This window comes from Lissotriton vulgaris, chromosome 9, assembly GCF_964263255.1.
Source record: "Lissotriton vulgaris chromosome 9, aLisVul1.2, whole genome shotgun sequence".
In the NCBI taxonomy this organism is placed as follows: domain Eukaryota; kingdom Metazoa; phylum Chordata; class Amphibia; order Caudata; family Salamandridae; genus Lissotriton; species Lissotriton vulgaris.
The window spans coordinates 571,478,600-571,495,474 of record NC_141697.1 but is presented as its reverse complement, the minus strand read 5'-3'; positions in this window follow the sequence as shown (position 1 = coordinate 571,495,474).

Below are 16,875 nucleotides of genomic sequence, written 5' to 3'. Positions count from 1 at the left end.
GCTGAATGTGAAATAGGTCTGACACGTAACCATTAATACGAACCCGGGCGCATGGATTGGTGTAGATTAGGGACACCCACTGGATGAAGCGCTTTGGGAAGCCCATTCGCTGTAAAATAGCAATCAAGTAGTGCCACTCTATAGAATCAAAAGCCTTGGCGGCATCTAGCATCACCGCCACCGCCTTAGTAGATGGCTGGAGGTAGTGTGATAAGGCAAACAACGATCTGGTATTGTGAGAAGTGGAACGCGTAGGGATAAACCCCGCTTGGTCCGGTAGGACCAAGTTTGTCATCAGTGGTTTCAACCGTATCGCTAATAATTTTGCCAATATTTTGGAGTCTGTGTTTATAAGCGAGAGCGGTCTATAAGAATCGCATATTTCTGAGTCTTTGGCCGGTTTAAGTAAAGCGATTATGACCGCCTCACGCAAAGTTGGGGGTAATTCTGCCTTGTCAAAAGCTGCGCCGTACATTTCCACCATATGGGGGGCAAGGATATCCGCATAACGTTTGTAAAATTCGTTGGTGTAACCATCAGGAACCGGTGCTTTCCCATTTGGGAGAGTTTCAATCACTTCAGTCACCTCCTCTACCGTGATGGGTGCCGCCAAGAATTCCCTCTGCCCATCCGATAGCCAGCCTATTGCCACGTTTTCCAGATATCGAAATATCTCATCTCTCTCTGCTACCGGACGAGATCTATATAAATCCTCGTACGTTCTTGCAAAGCATTGTAAGATTTCCGTGGCGTGCGTGTGTGTCGTGCCCTCTTCGGATTTAACGCGTAGTATAGTTGTGTGTCCCCTACCTTCACAGATCTTGGCCGCCAGTACGCTGCCTGGTCTGCCCCCTTCCCCATAAGATCTGGCCACGTGTTTTTTATCCAGATATTTTATTTCATCTTCTATAAATGTCTGGTGTTCTGAATGCAAAGTACGGAGTTCCCCCAGCAGCGTGATATCCTGAGTCGTCTCGTAGGCCGTTTCCAGCTCCCTCATACGTGTCTCGCAGCGTGCGATTTGCCTGCGTATGTCCTTTAAAATGCCTATTGTGGTAGTCATGCACACACCCCGTATTGTGGCCTTGAAGGCCTCCCATAGAAGACCCGGATCTTCCACTACCGGTTCGTTTATTTGAAAGTATTCTTTAATCGCTTTGAGTATGGTGTCTGCATAGATTAAATCAGTTAAAGCACGAGAGTTAAATCGCCAATGAAAAGGGGGCGGGGTATAATTTGGGATCGTTAGAGTTAACAATACAGGGTTATGATCTGACAAGGTCCTGGGTAGGACTTGCAGTGCTTGTGTCCATAGTGCGATGTTGTCCGTGCCAAGCCAATAGTCCAGTCGCGACCAGCTATGATGTAGCGCCGAAATGTGCGTGGCCCCAGGGACATCAGGGAATTTATGTCTCCAAATGTCAGTTAGGGACAAATCAGCAAGCATGTGCAGTAGTTTCGCTCTGGCTTGTTTGTGTGGTTCAGAAGAATGTGCGGAGCGATCTACCCCCTCTTCCACAGTCACATTCCAGTCCCCCCCACATATAATATGCGTGTTTGCGAGTGTTCGTAAATGTCCCCACAGTTCCTGAAAAAATTCAGGGGCGTCTAGGTTTGGGCCATATACATTCAGAAGCGTCAGTTTGTGGCCACGTAGGGTGCCAGACACCATCACATATCTACCCCCAGGGTCGCTAATGACTTGATGGACCTTGAAATTCATCCCCTTGCGAACTAGTGTTATCACCCCTCTGGAATACGAAGAGTAGGTAGCCATATATGAGGACTCCGACCAGCGGCCACCTATGTGTTTGTGTGTGTTTGGCGCGATGTGTGTCTCCTGCAGCACAGCAACATAAATTTCCCATCTATTTAAGTAGGCGAATACCTGCCGTATTTTTTTGGGTTGCGTGAAACCTCGAACATTCCACGTGAGGAAGTTAACATGTGCTCTTCCAGTACCTCTAGTTACCCTGGCCATCTATTAGACCAATAGATCAACTGTGTTAACAGAACACAATCAGCTACAGTGCAAAACATTGCCATCACAGAGGTAATCAAGTGCACCCCACCAATCCATCCCTCCGCAATTTCCTTTAAGTAAACATGTAGTAGTAGCTTTGGTCTCGCAACATGAACATTACCCCAACTCCCCCCTACCCCCTCCCACTCCAGCAACCCAAAACTGCCGAAGCCGTTTCCCCTCTGTAAACATCCCCTATATACCAAAAAACAACTGATGTGGGGATTACCCTTGTGGAGGTCCACCTGGGGCACAACTCTACACCCAACTTAATGAGTGTGGACGACTCACATAACATAATTCACATACGTGAGTTCTGCCCACCCACATCAAACCTGTCCGCAGCACACAAGTGCCCTGATGTAACTTGCGAGCATTATCAGTGGAATATTCAAATCACCAAGCATTGTAATATGCAGGAAATAATTATACAGTGCAGATTTGTAATATGTACAGTAATGTGTGAGTTGGCACCCACCGGTCGATCGGTGCCATCAGTCTACACCCAGTACCTTGCCTAGGATGTGAGCGATGAGGTGAACATACGGATTGGATCGTTATCATGAGAACAACTCTTTAAGAATGTCCTGAAAGAAAGGTCGTCCTCAGCATGTGTGGTGTATTGTGGGCCCCTCCGATTATCCTGCAATGCGAGACATATACTATACCAACATAACAACTCAAGGCACGTAGAGTACAGCAGTCGGTCAGACCGGCCAATAGACAGTAATGTCTGATCTCCTGAAAACAAAAAGATATGCTAAGGCAGTAGTACAGGGCTTACATATATTAAACAGTGCGTGTCGGTAGTATACCCATCATTTTCTAGTTTTAAGGCCCCACGTCTCCTGGGATGTGGGCACATGGGCACCGTAACATATGTAGTTACCCACCAAATCAGTGTCAAGTTCTGCCACTCTGTACTGTTTCATCTGGTACTAAGCAATATATAAAACTGGAGGATCAGTCGGTACCTGCAACAGTCATTTCTGGCCGCCGGACGTGATCCTCAACAACCTCCCTGATGCGACATAAGGCAGTCGCTGCACCATCTTGTCCCGGGATCAGTAGCTCATTTAATAAGCACCCTGCATCTTAGCACATAATCTGAGTGGAGCCATTCCAAACACCTACCATACTCAGTCCGAGTCCTGTTGCTGCTCCTCACGGGCTTTCGATTTAGACTGTTTCATCACCTTTTTAATAAATTCCTGTGCAGCCTTCGGCGTGGATAAGATCACCGGCTTTCCCTCCCAAGATACTCGCAATCTGGCCGGGTACAGCATGGAGTAGTTGATGTTTAGGTCCCTAAGTTTGGATTTTGCTGATGCAAATTCTTTCCTCGCTTGTTGCACAGCTACAGTGTGGTCTGGATAAAATTCGAGTGTGTTACCTTGATAAGTAATTGTACCTTTCCCACGGGCCAGTCGCAGCATAGTGTCTCTATCCCGATAATTCAGAATCCTAGCCACTATCGGCCGCGGTGCAGCCCCCGGTGGTGGACGTGGGGCTAGGGATCTATGCGCTCGTTCTACGATGAAAACCGGAGACAATGCTTCCTCGCTAAAGATATCCTTGCACAGCTGCTCTATGTAGATCTCCATGCGGCCTGTGTTGGTTGATTCCGGCAGTCCCGCGATGCGTACATTGTTGCGCCTGGAGCGCGCTTCCAACTCCTCCTCCTTTGCCTTTATCACCTCCAACACGCGTTCCATACCGGAGCATTTAGAGGTAGTGGCGCGGGACTCGTCCTCCACCGTCGATATCCTGTTTTCGGCTGTGTCCAAACGTTCCCCATGTTTGTCTAGTTTCGCAGACATGCCGTCCATTCTGCACGTTAAGTTATCCAGTTTGCCATTGATGTCTTGTAGGTTCGCCTGTATGGCCAGCAGTATTTTCTCCATGTTGGTAGTAGCCGCTAGTTCGGCCGGTGCTCCCCCATCAGCCATCTGCTCAGAGGACTTAGGCGCCTTTCTGCTTTCAAATGAAATCTTCTGCTGTTGTTTATCAGGCTTACCCATCTTCTCCTGGGGCGGGTGTCTTGCTTGTGGGGCTTGGAGCGACGATCTGGTCACTCTGTCCGATGTCGCCGTGTTGACGGAGTAGCAGCGCTTGGTCGGGACTCCCGTGTCTTATGTGTCTTAGCCCACCTCGCACGTGATGTAGGCAGTTAGTGATTATGGAGGGGACAGCAGTTCACGATGAAAGAGGCGGATAGTAATAGTGCAACAGTTCTGACAAGCGCGCGCTGTTATGCGCAACTCAGATTCCAGTTAAATAAGTGCCAAGTACATGCAACCACGCGTGTCAGGGGGCGCTGTATGGGCATCTGGACACCGGGGTGCATTTCATCGGGTTCCACTCTGCACTGCTGATACACTCCGCCAAACCCAGCGACCACAGCAAACTTGGGCTGATGTATCCAGGGCATATGTGCAATTTCCTTCATGCCCTGTTGTCTGTGCCACCAGACGCTGTTATCTTAATTGCCCTAGTACAGGTGCCTGGCTACCACTTATGCCCACAGTACAGCCGATTCATTTGGGGATCCAATGACCCGCCCACGATCTCTCGCGATGTAGACACCTCCAGCTGTCCGTGCCGTGCCCTCGTGATCCTAGCTTCCTGCTAGTTATTTTAGGCGGAGGGGCATAGATTGCGTGAAAAGCAGCGATCGCCCGCCTCAGCCCCCAGCACCTCGCGCCGGATCAGCGCGCCGACACCCGACACTGCAACGCCATGCAGACCCCAGTCCCCGTTGTCTGTGTCCGCTGTCATGGGAAACGGAGCACGGCTCACGCTACCGGCGGGCGCCACAGTCCCGCATATAGAGACTCAAGAAATTCTATTTGCATCGGTGGACACAATCACTGACCTGCGCCGTCCCGCGTCTCCAATTTGCCGATAGTTGCCGAATTCATCAGTGCGCCGCCATGTTGCATTCGCCGCACCTCAGTCCACCAGCGACCAGGCGACACAAGGGCAAGAGCGCCAGCCCCGCTAGTGCAGTCCGCCGTAACTGCTGTCCGCCGACTGCCGGTCCGTTGCTGGTTGTCGCGGTTAGTACAGGCACCGGGTTTCTCATCAACAGTACAGGCTCCTGATCTGGTACTCTCTGTAGCCGGTCGCCATTTTGACCGCAGTGTCCGTCCGGTGAGCGCCGCTTCTCGCTCAAGGTCTCCGCCACTCCATCTCTACATAAACCGCCGATCTCTCAGGTGGTGCCCGGCATATTCCCACACACTTTTGCGGTGTCTGCGGACGGTCCCGTGGGCTTTAGGCATTAAGAGCACACATTATGGTGGCCGTCCAGCGGAGCTGCGATATTATCCAGCCATTCCGCCGTGCGCCCCCTAGCGCCTCCTCTATCATCCCCAATTTTTACATTTTTAAATCTGCAGGATTCTCATTCTATAACCTTTCTCATGTATTTCAAATTGACATATCGGGTGACGCGGCACAGCATATTTCCCTGCACTTCATCCATCGCGTCCTCTTAACCCCAAGCTTCGCTTGCATCTGGGAGTTCCCGTTTCAAATTGAAAATGCTATTAGCTTTACAGGGTAAGCTGTACCGCCTTATGCCTGATAATTTAAGTGGTCCCCCAGTTTCCTCTAAGCCTGGGACTACTAATCCCCATGGGGACATTTATTTTTGTCGTGGGGGCGTTTACTTTCGTCATGTAGCCAACTCCTCCCCGCATCCCCCTCTCCGAGACTAACCTGTTTTGTTGTGGGTCCTCGATTCTGCCTCGTTTTCGTACTCACAATATGCTATCCGGAGGCCTCTTTTTATTCTGTGGTTAATTGATCATAATTGCCTGCAGCTTTTTCTCGTACCATGCGCATGCGTACAGAGTCATTGTATCGTGGTCTAATTCGCCGCCATATTGGAACGGAGCGTGTATCTATATTACACTATTTATAAGCATTTGCCATGTCTATTACCCCACTCTAAGTAACCAGGGTCATTCTTTTTGTTGATGTGGGAATGTGAATGCATCATCCCGTATTTATACTTTACATTTATCTCTAAACCCGCTGTTTTGTTCGTGATACTGCTATATTATCGTTTTCTACTGCCCCATTTAAGTGCACTTATTATTATTGGACACTTCGTGGGTTGCATCAAGGTACGCCCCTGTGTCTCTCGAGTATCATTTACTACGCTAAGCGCCTATTCTTTTGGCTCCTTGTGACGGTCAATTTTTTTATTGTTTTTTTTAAAAACATAGCACACTTAGTGGGTTACATCATATAGCGCCCCGTGCCTCTAAAGTATCGTTAAACACACTAGACTCTTGTTTTTGTGGCCCCATGTGTCGGACATTTTTTAACCGCTTCTTTACTTTGTGATCATGCAAATGTGCAAGTGAGAACTATGAGGTGTACCAAAGTCATAATTGATTGGAGTAAAATGCAATAATGATTTGATAGCTTTCAGCGATATACCCTCACTGATATTTATCTTTCTATGTATACAGAAGGATACCAAAATTTGAAAACGGTGACCCCAAAATAACTGTTTGGTCCTGAAGAAGGTGTTCCTGTATCCATGGTTTTAACACCGAAACGCGTCGATGCACTGGTTTTAATATAGAGTCCAAGTGGAGCCTAGGGAACAACAGATACACATGAATTGTTGGTACTGTAGGTCCCAGAAGCAAACTTTAAAAGGCGATTGGATCAGGTTAATGTGTTGCAATAGTATTTAAGTACTGATGGAAGGGGGGTTTCGTTTGATTAATAACTGTACTGTGATTGTTTGATCAATAGGTCTTTGCAAATGTATTTATTTTAATCTGCCTGTGCTTGATGAGATATCGCGAACACTTGGTTCGAATGCCATGTATTGAAATTTATATTGTCTTTTATTGTATATGCTTTCCGGAATTTTCTCTGAAATTTTAATTTATATGTGGAGAATAACTTTCCTCCGTTTTAAGAAAAATAAAAAGATTGTAAACATTACATTTTAGTGTGGAAACTATATTTTGATGTGTATTTCAATAAGGTATGTTGGATGAATGGGATATAACCAGGAGGTAGTAAAGTGAGCAAAATAGTGAAGTAGTCTCTCCAGGGATTTTCTATTGACTTTCCGCGTCCATGATGTGGACACAGGAGACAGCTTACCTGTGAATCATAAAACTTACAGGGTAACTGACAGGATGAGGGCTTGCATCAAAGAAGATGTCTCAAAGATGAATGCGCTAGGCAGGGGTGTGGAAATCTTTAAAAATTCTACTTGGCCAAGGGACAAAATGTTACAGAAATCTACTTGCCCCATGTAAATTCTGCTTGCCCTACCTACTCCATAAATCACTAAGAGATCTGCACAGAGAGCACCTGCACTGCAATCAGTGCAACATACCACTCAATATATTTTTCAAATTCCAGTACAATTATGTAGTGAATGGTGCACCCTTACATGCAAATGTTGTACTGGCTAGTTGGACAGCATGTGGTAAGATGTCATTGTGCACTGCACCCACTTATCAGTCAGTCTGCCTGTGACAGATTTTCATTCGTAGAAAAAAAGGCAGAGTGCAGACTGGTAATGGACTACATTTCTTGCTGTGTCTTTGGGGCAGACTGTGTCGGAATAGGAACTTATTGGACCAAAGGGTTGTCTCCTTCGTAAAGCCAACTCGTAGCTCTCCAGCTTCAAAAATAAGCAAGAGATGTTCTGATAAACATGTGTGGGTGGGAATAGCTGCACTTCTTAGCGGAGCTTATCAACTCTTCATGGGGCAGAAAAATCACGTAGCAGAGGTACTGTGGTTCACTGAGACAGTATCCACAATTCTTGTCAGAGTTTCTATACTTTTAATGGGGAAGTTAAATCAATTTCCCCTTTTACGCTCCTGGGCTGGTGTAACAAGCATCATATAGAGAGCTAGCAGTAGCAGTACAAGTTTCTATTGCACAGTACAGGTGCAGTAATGGCAGCAGCAGCACAAGGTTCACTGACATGAAGAGATGCGACTCTTCGGTAGATGTGGAAGTTTCTCACTCAGATATAAAAGATATGTAGTATATGTAGGCTACCACTCACGCACACTCATACAGCCGCAAATCAAACTTCATTCTATTTTCACAGCAAAGGGAAGGAGAACCAAGTTGAAGAAACTAGCAATCTAGATGTGAAAGGATCAGGATCATTCAGATGGAGGGGTAGTGAGTAATTGGAAGGACTCAGCATTCCATGTCACACCGAGCAAGGACACCTGGGCTCAATCATAGTAGAGTTGGAAACACTTTCTTAGCCTGATGGATAGTCAGAGGCTATCTGACAAATTACGTTTATTTATGCTTCAGCTACCAGGATGTCTAAATCAAATATTAGCTATTCAGCTGAACAAACGTCCGAAAGTGCCACTACTCATTTTCATGTTCTCTCTTAGTCATTGTGCTCTGTGTCCATCACCTAACCTATTCTACAGCCTCATGTCTAGTATTTCCCTGAAGGACCAGAAAAGGTTGTTGGAGGAAGAGAGCAGGAAGTACACCAAAACCATAAGCAGAGCACGGGCCAGCACACTGCACGAATGCCAACATGTCAAAAGCCCATCTCTCCCTGCTTCCTAGCCCTAGCCACATAAGGTGTTAAGGCCTTCAAATACACAAAACCCCTCCATGTATAGTGCATTTGATACCTTAGCAATTAAGGAAAATCTACAACTCCTCTCAACATGAACCTCCCCACCACTTCAGACAAATACAATAGAAACGCACACCTTGCACTGACAACAAATAAAGTAAACACCCCTATTAATAACAAAATATAGCAATGTATACAGCACCTACTCTGATGGTTGCAGGCACAAAGACCTTCCAGTTAACATGTAAATACAATGAGATACAAATGTATGCTACTGGTTCTACACACGTTTAGCTAGAAGCGGTTTAGGGGTGGGTTGCTAAAATGTAGATAGGTAGCAATTATGGAACCAGTTAGATCTCAATAGCTGCCAGGCGCACTCTGAGAGTGAGCCTTTAGCCTGAATGCTACTGCAACCAGAACTTCTCGCCTCACATTTCCGGGCGACGCAGAGAAAGAAGACATTAGTAATGTTGGAGCACCATGCTACAGTACTGGTGAACTAAGCAATTACAGTTATGGTGGCAGTAGGTATGTGAACTCACTGAGCTATTTTTCTTGCTCGTGCACCCTGTATTGCCATTCCTGTAGGTGCTCTGTTCTGCATCTTGAAGGATAAGTGATGGGGTGTCCCAGGTACTTCGACCTACATTTAAGAGATGCATAGCACAAGATTTATGCAGCAGGTGCGCTCACAGGCTGTGCTATCTCACAGGTATGTGTTCTCCCTCACACCATAGAATGACCCTTTCCATCCCACCACAAGCCCAGCTCTTAATCTGCTCCTACATTCTAATGTCGAAGGGATCCAGGGTCAAAGCACAGCATTTTTCTTTTCAGTTGAGAGGAACTGGCCGAAAGATCCTTGCACATGTGCGCATCAACTGCATATTTGTTTTAATTGGCGCAGAAGCATTGGGGTTGATGGGTCAGTACTCTGCTGCAGCATTAAATAAATACAGTTGCCCTGCTTTCTGCACATGCATTCCGGATACCTGTCAGTTTCTGATAAAGTAGTTTATCGGAGACATGCAGTTTAAGTGAAACTGCAATGCATGGCCAGCTTCAGCCGCAGTGTCAGAGAGACAGATTGGAAGTGTAGCCCCTGTGAAAACTGGCTTTTGTACTGGCAGCCCACCATGGAGCTTGCCATATATCCTTTATGACCATTCAGCGCTCTAGAGGGTGCTCAGAGGAGCAGATCTCTGAGCACAGGGCCACACAGAGTGAAATAAGCAGCTGACCAGACAAGAAAAGACAGTGAATGAAAATCCCCCTCCTGCCCCACCCCCTCGCCAGCCTCTTACAAGTGAATGCTGGAAATGCGTTGCTTTGAAGCAAGGTTTTCCCGCACCTTTATGTGCAGCTTTCCTGGGTCATTGAGATTCCCTGTATTTCATAACCTTGGGAAATGCACGGGCATTCTTTTTTTCCTGCGCAGTGCCCCTAAACCCACCACCAGGCTGAGTTTACCGATAGTCTTAAATCAATACCGCCTACAGCCCAGTTTGCCCCCCAAAAAAACATTTAATCGTGGATTCCCTTATTGATGATTTGTGACCCTGACAAGACAAGTTGACCTTCCAGTGTCTCATGAAAACCACGAGCGCTTAGAAACAGGCCGAATGCATCTATGTCACGCTCTATAAATACCGGACATTTGGAGTCACAGTTCATAAACAAACAAGTGACACCCAAAGTGTCCCACACTGACGGGTTGCACACATACACCTACGGCAGAACAGACCCATGTAACACATCCAAGCACGCTCACACTAGACAACCCCCATGCCTCAGGTGCATGCAGCTTTGCAATTAACCTCGTCACAATCCCAGACCTCCCCACTGGCCTCCGATTCTCACTGCTTTCCTCCGACAGCCCTCAGCCAGCTCTGTACCCTGCCATGTGTCTTGCACTCCTCCTTGGTGTTCTCTACAAAACACAGATTAGTAAAAGTGACGAAGAGAGGACGCCCCCTGCAGCAGCTGGTTCCTCAGGCCCCACGGCCCATTGCACGGGTGGCTTTCCGGCACGACAGGCACTTACGCCATTCCTCGGTGGTGGCGGGTAGAGCGGTGCAGCCATAGGCCAATGTTAACTCGCGTATTTCGATGCTGAGCTGCTGACAGTGCTTGGATCCATGTTTGACGGGGGCGGCGCATAAGATTTTTCCTGTGCCTGGTAATTTTATGGTGTTGCAGGGGGGTGGGGGGAGCGAGATCCGGTGCTCACATGGATTAGAGGCCTCCAAAGGTTCTCTGACTTTCTCTTACCCATTTCTGATTGATTTTGAGCCTTAAGGAGCCCACAGCTCCGATATTATATACATGATTTAATGTCTACTTGTCCGTAGGACAAAATAGACAATAAATCTTCTTGCCCATCATAAAAATCAACATGGTTCGGGCGTCGGGCGATAGGATTCCCCCACCCCTGCGCTAGGGGTGATTGAGTCATCTAACAGTCCTTGGCCAGCCCAGTGGTCTTGGTCCCGAAGGCTGCAGCGCCGGGTGCCGCACCCGAACTCTGGTTCTGTGTGGAATACAGAGGGCTCAATTCAGTCACGAAGACTGACACGCACCCCATCCCCAGAGCTGATGAGTTCATTGATCGGCTAGGGGGTGCACGGTACTTCAGCATGTCTGACTTAACATCTGGGTACTGGCAGATCGCCTTGACTGATGGGGCAAAGGAGAGGTCAGCAATCTACACACCAGATGGGCATTTCGAGTTCCGTGTTATGCCCTTTGGGATGAAGAATGCCCCTGCCACCTTTCAGAGGTTGGTTAACCAGGTATTGGTTGGACTGGATGAGTTCAGTGCCGCCTACCTGGATGACATTGCAGTGTTCAGTGCCAATTGGGAGGAATATCTCGCCACCTCTGGGAAGTGTTGATGGTGCTGCAGAAGGCAGGCCTCACGATCAAGGCGAGTGAGTGCCAGATCGGCCAGGGTTACGTGGTGTACTTGGGACATCAAGTTGGGAGCGGCCAGGTGGTGCCCCTACAACCCAAGATTGAAACCATCCTGGCTTGGGAGCCACCCAAAACCCAGACAGAGGTGAGAGCCTTTTTAGGTCTCACAGGGAGTTTTGTCAAGGAGTATGGCAACATTGTTGCACCCTTGACAGAGCTGACTTTCAGGAAGCAAACCCAAGTAGGTGATCTGGACTGACACCTGTCAGAAAGCTTTTGAGGCCCTGCAAGCTGCCATGCGCACGGCGCCCGTGCTCCTGGCGCCCAACTTCTCAAAAGAGTTTATCGTTCAAACAGACACTTCAGCACATGGTGTGGGGGCTGTTTTGTCACAGATAAATGAAGAGGGCCTAGATAAACCTGTAGCCTTCATTAGTAGGAGGTTACTTCCACGGGAACAGAGGTGGAGTGCTATTGAGCGTGAGGCATTTGCTGTGATCTGGGCATTGAAGAAGCTGAGACCACACCTGTTTGGGACTCACTTCCGGGTTCAGACAGACCACAGGCCCCTCAGATGGTTGATGCAAATGAGGGGTGAGAATCCACAGCTGTTGAGCTGGTCTATTTCCCTACAGGGTATGGACTTTACGGTGGAAAACCGCACTGGTACAGAACACGCCAACGCCGATGGTCTCCCAGGAGTTAGGGTAGTTCTCCCCACATTTCAGCTCGAGGGGACACGCGTTAGACCTGACACCATTGGCGTGGGTCTTCCTTCCATTTTTGCTGTTGCCTCATGTGTTTTGTTTTTATAAAACAGATTTTATTTGTCATAGGTCACATATATTGCATAGCTCCGGTGTCCAGAGTCTGCTGCACACATCAATATATGTCCCTGGATGCCCCCGTGCCGCACGGCCACCAGCTGTTGTGTGCGGAACTCGCCCGCTGCTGCCCGCAGCCTCGCTAAGCCTGCCTCGCCCCCCGCCGTATTTGCGTGTTGTGCAGATTTAATTTTGTCTCCGTTTTGTATTGTTTTGTATTCCCTGCATACTGTTTATCGATTTTTTGTTTCCCATTAACTGTTAGTGATTCTTGTCATTGCCTGCGCTGTTTGACTGTCTCTCTGCCCCCTGTGCCTGCCCGCCCCGCTCCCCGCTGCCGTGCTAGCGGCCACGCCCCCTTTTTCTTCTGTGCCCTCCCCGCTCCCGCCTCCCAGCTGCTCCTCCCTCCCTCCCACTTGGCCATAAATGGCGACCGCGCGGCGCAGGTGAGTGTGACCTGTCCCAGGACACCCCCGCGCCGCACGGCCACCAGCTGTTGTGTGCGGAACTCCCCCCGCTGCTGCCCGCAGCCTCGCTGAGCCTGCCTCGCCCCCGATGTATTTGCGTGTCTTGTCATTGCCTGTGCTGTTTGACTGTCTCTCTGCCCCCTGTGCCTGCCCGCCCGCTCCCCGCTTCCCGCCGCCGTGCTAGCGGCCACGCCCCCTTTTTCTTCTGTGCCCTCCCCACTCCCGCCTCCCAGCTGCTCCTCCCTCCCTCCCACTTCGCCATAAATGGCGACCGCGCGGACGCACATCGGGCGCGCCGATTGTGCGCCGAAGGTAAGCCCGTCTGCGCCCGTCCGCGCCTGGACTGCGCCCAGCGCCAGGACCCCTGGCCCCCACCGACGCAAGACGACCCGACAGACCTACGACGCCGCCGCCCTCAACGCACTCAATGCCGGCCGGAACCCCGCCTGCTGCCGGGCCGCCCCGAAACGCTTCCACGGACCCTTCACCTGCACAACTTGCAAGTTCTCCTGCCTCCGAACATGCGCCGCGCCCGCTAAGCCAAGCCCCAGCAGCGACCTCAAGTGCATCCTGCTCAACACCCGCTCCGTCCACAGACACGCCGTCGAACTCTGGAACCTGCTCGACACAACATCACCAGACGTCGCGTTCCTCACTGAAACATGGATGAATGCCTCCTCAGCCCCCGACATCGCCATCGCCATCCCGGATGGATACAAGATCATCAGGAGGGACCGCGTCAACCAGACCGGAGGAGGCATCGCCATCGTCCACAAGAACACCATCCGCATCACGACGACGCAACGACACCTACACCGCCGCCGAACACCTCCACTTCGAGATTCACTCCGACCCAAAGACGACCCTCAGAGGCACCCTCATCTACAGACCCCCGGGACCACGCACACAATTCAGCGAAGACATTACGGACCTCATCAGCCCGCACGCCCTCCGCTCCGCCGACTACATCCTCCTAGGGGACCTCAACTTCCACCTGGAGAACAACAAGGACCGCAACACCGTCACCCTACTGGACAACCTCGCCAACCTCGGACTCAAGCAACTGGTCAACACCCCCACCCACTACGCCGGCCACACGCTTGACCCCGTCTTCTCTTCCAGCAAGCACATCGCCTTCAGCCACTCCACCGGACTTCACTGGACCGACCACAGCTGCGTCCACTTCAGCTTCAGAAAAACCACTACCCACCACCACCCGCAACAGGTTCCTCACAGAAGCTGGAGCAAGATCACCGCCGACCAGCTCACCGCCTCCCTCAGCCAGAACCCACCTGCCAGCACACCGGACCCAACGAAGCAGCCCGCAACTTCACGCAGTGGCTGACCGCCTGCGCCGATGACCTCGCACCACTGAAGAACCCTCCCAGCAAACCCAGAAGCAAGAAGGCCCCCTGGTTCACCGATGAACTCAAGGACTCCAAGAAGACCTGCCGCACCCTCGAGAAAGCCTGGCTCCTCGACCGGACCACTGACAACATGACCGCCCTCAAACACGCGACCCGCAAGCACCACCAGCTCATCCGCACCACCAAGAAGAAATCTCTGAAGGATCGACTGGACAACAACGCCCACGACAGCAAGGAACTCTTTAGCATTGTCAAGGAGTTCTCCAACCCCAGTACCGGCAACAATGATATCACCCTTTCACAGGATCTCTGCGACTCCCTCGCCTCGTTCTTCCACAGCAAGATTGCCGACATCCACAACAGCTTCGGCACACCATCCTCGCACCCAACCGTCGAACCAACGCACCCCACCGCCACCCTCCGCACCTGGACCGCAGTGACCACCGAAGACACAGCCCGCACGATGAACACCATCCACTCCGGATCTCCGACTGACCCCTGCCCCCACCACGTCTTCAACAAGGCCGACTCCACCATCGCACCCCAACTCCGAGACGTCATCAACACCTCCTTCGACACCTTCCCGGAGAGCTGGAAGCACGCCGAGCTCAGCGCCCTACTGAAGAAACCAACAGCGGACCCCACCGACCTCAAAAACTTCCGCCCCATCTCGCTCCTCCCTTTTCATGCCAAAGTCATCAAGAAGATCGCCAACAGACAGCTTGCCGCCTTCCTCGAGACGAATGGATCCCTCGACCCCTCGCAGTCCGGCTTCAGAGCCAACCACAGCACCGAGACCGCCCTCATCGCAGCCACCGACGACATCCGAGCCCTTCTCGACAACGGGGAAACAGCGGTACTCATCCTCCTGGACCTCTCCGCCGCGTTCGACACTGTCTGCCACCGCACCCTAGTCCAACGCCTCAGCAACACCGGCATCCAAGAGAAGGCACTGGAGTGGATCATCTCGTTCCTCGCTGGAAGAACACAGAGAGTCCGCCTCCCCCCGTTTCGTCTTGAGGCCACCGAAGTCATCTGCGGCGTCCCGCAAGGATCATCACTCAGCCCCACCCTCTTCAACGTCTACATGAGACCTCTCGCAGCCATCACATGCCAACACAACCTCAACATCATCTCCTACGCCGACGACACCCAGCTGATCCTCTCCCTCACCAGAGACCCCGACACCACCAGAACCAGCCTCCACGAAGGGATGAAAGACGTCGCCGATAGGATGAAGAACAGCCGCTTGAAACTGATTCAGACAAGACGGAAGTCCTCATCCTTGGACCATCACCCTCCGCCTGGGACGACTCCTGGTAGCCCCCAGCCCTGGGCACCGCCCCCAAACCGACAGACCACTCATGCAACCTGGGCTTCATCCTGGACTCCTCCCTCTCGATGACCAGACAAGTCAATGCCGTCTCCTCTTCATGCTTTCACACCCTCCGCATGCTCCGCAAGATCTTCCGATGGATCCCGATCGAAACCAGGAAGACGGTCACCCAGGCCCTCGTCACCAGCCGGCTGGACTACGGAAACACCCTCTACGCCGGAACCACAGCTAAACGACAGAAAAGACTGCAACGCATCCAGAACGCCTCCGCCCGACTCATCCTGGACATCCCTCGACGTAGCCACATCTCCGGCCACCTGAGGAACCTGCACTGGGTCCCCGTCAACAAGAGGATCACGTTCAGGCTCCTCACCCACGCACACAAGTCTCTCCACAACCTGGGCCCCAAGTACCTCAACGACCGCCTAACCTTCCACACGCCCACCCGCCAGCTAGGATCCGCTAGCCTCGCCCTCGCCGCCGTACCACGCATCCGAAGAGCCAGCGCAGGAGGCAGATCCTTCTCCTACCTGGCGGCCAAGACATGGAACTCCCTCCCCATCCACCTTCGGCTGACCCAGGACCACCTCGCCTTCAGGAGACAACTCAAGACCTGGCTGTTCGAGCAGTAGCGGCCCCCTTCCCCCAAGCGCCTTGAGACCCTTCCGGGTGAGTAGCGCGCTATACAAGTGTTATGATTGATTGATTGATTGAATATATCAGCAATAACATCTTAGACTTTTGTAGATAAACTAACAACACCCCCCCCGTTTGCGCTGATGCTGCCACTTATTTACAGTATCAAGTCTTAATGAGCGACCCAAGTCCAATGAGACACTCTATCCTCTCCACAAACGAACCACCTGTCAAATCGTCGGGAGAGCGGCCCTCTCTGGCGGCAGATCCAGGCCCAGGCCGCGGTAGTCCGCCCACCTCTTCCAGATCTTAAAGTGTTAACGGGGGCACCCCCTAGCCATAAATATAGGTTGCTCGAGTCCCATACAAAAGTCCATGCCATTTTTCCAAGCAGTCAATGGCGGAGCTTGAGGCGCCTTCCACGCCTTGGCAATGTCCCTCTTTGCCAGTGTAAAGCCCAAGAATAGCAGGTGGCGCTTGTACCTATTGCTTCCAATCCCATCCATCACATGCAACAAAGCCAATTTCGGCATGTGCAGGAGCTCCCATGCCAAAACCTCGTACAAACAGGCAAACACCCCACTCCAGAATCTATGCAACGCAGAGCATCCCCAGACTGTATGCAAATGTCTACCCACCTCTGATCCGCAGCAGAGACAATCAGGGGAGCTAATCATGCCCGCCCTCCATAGGCGCTCTCTG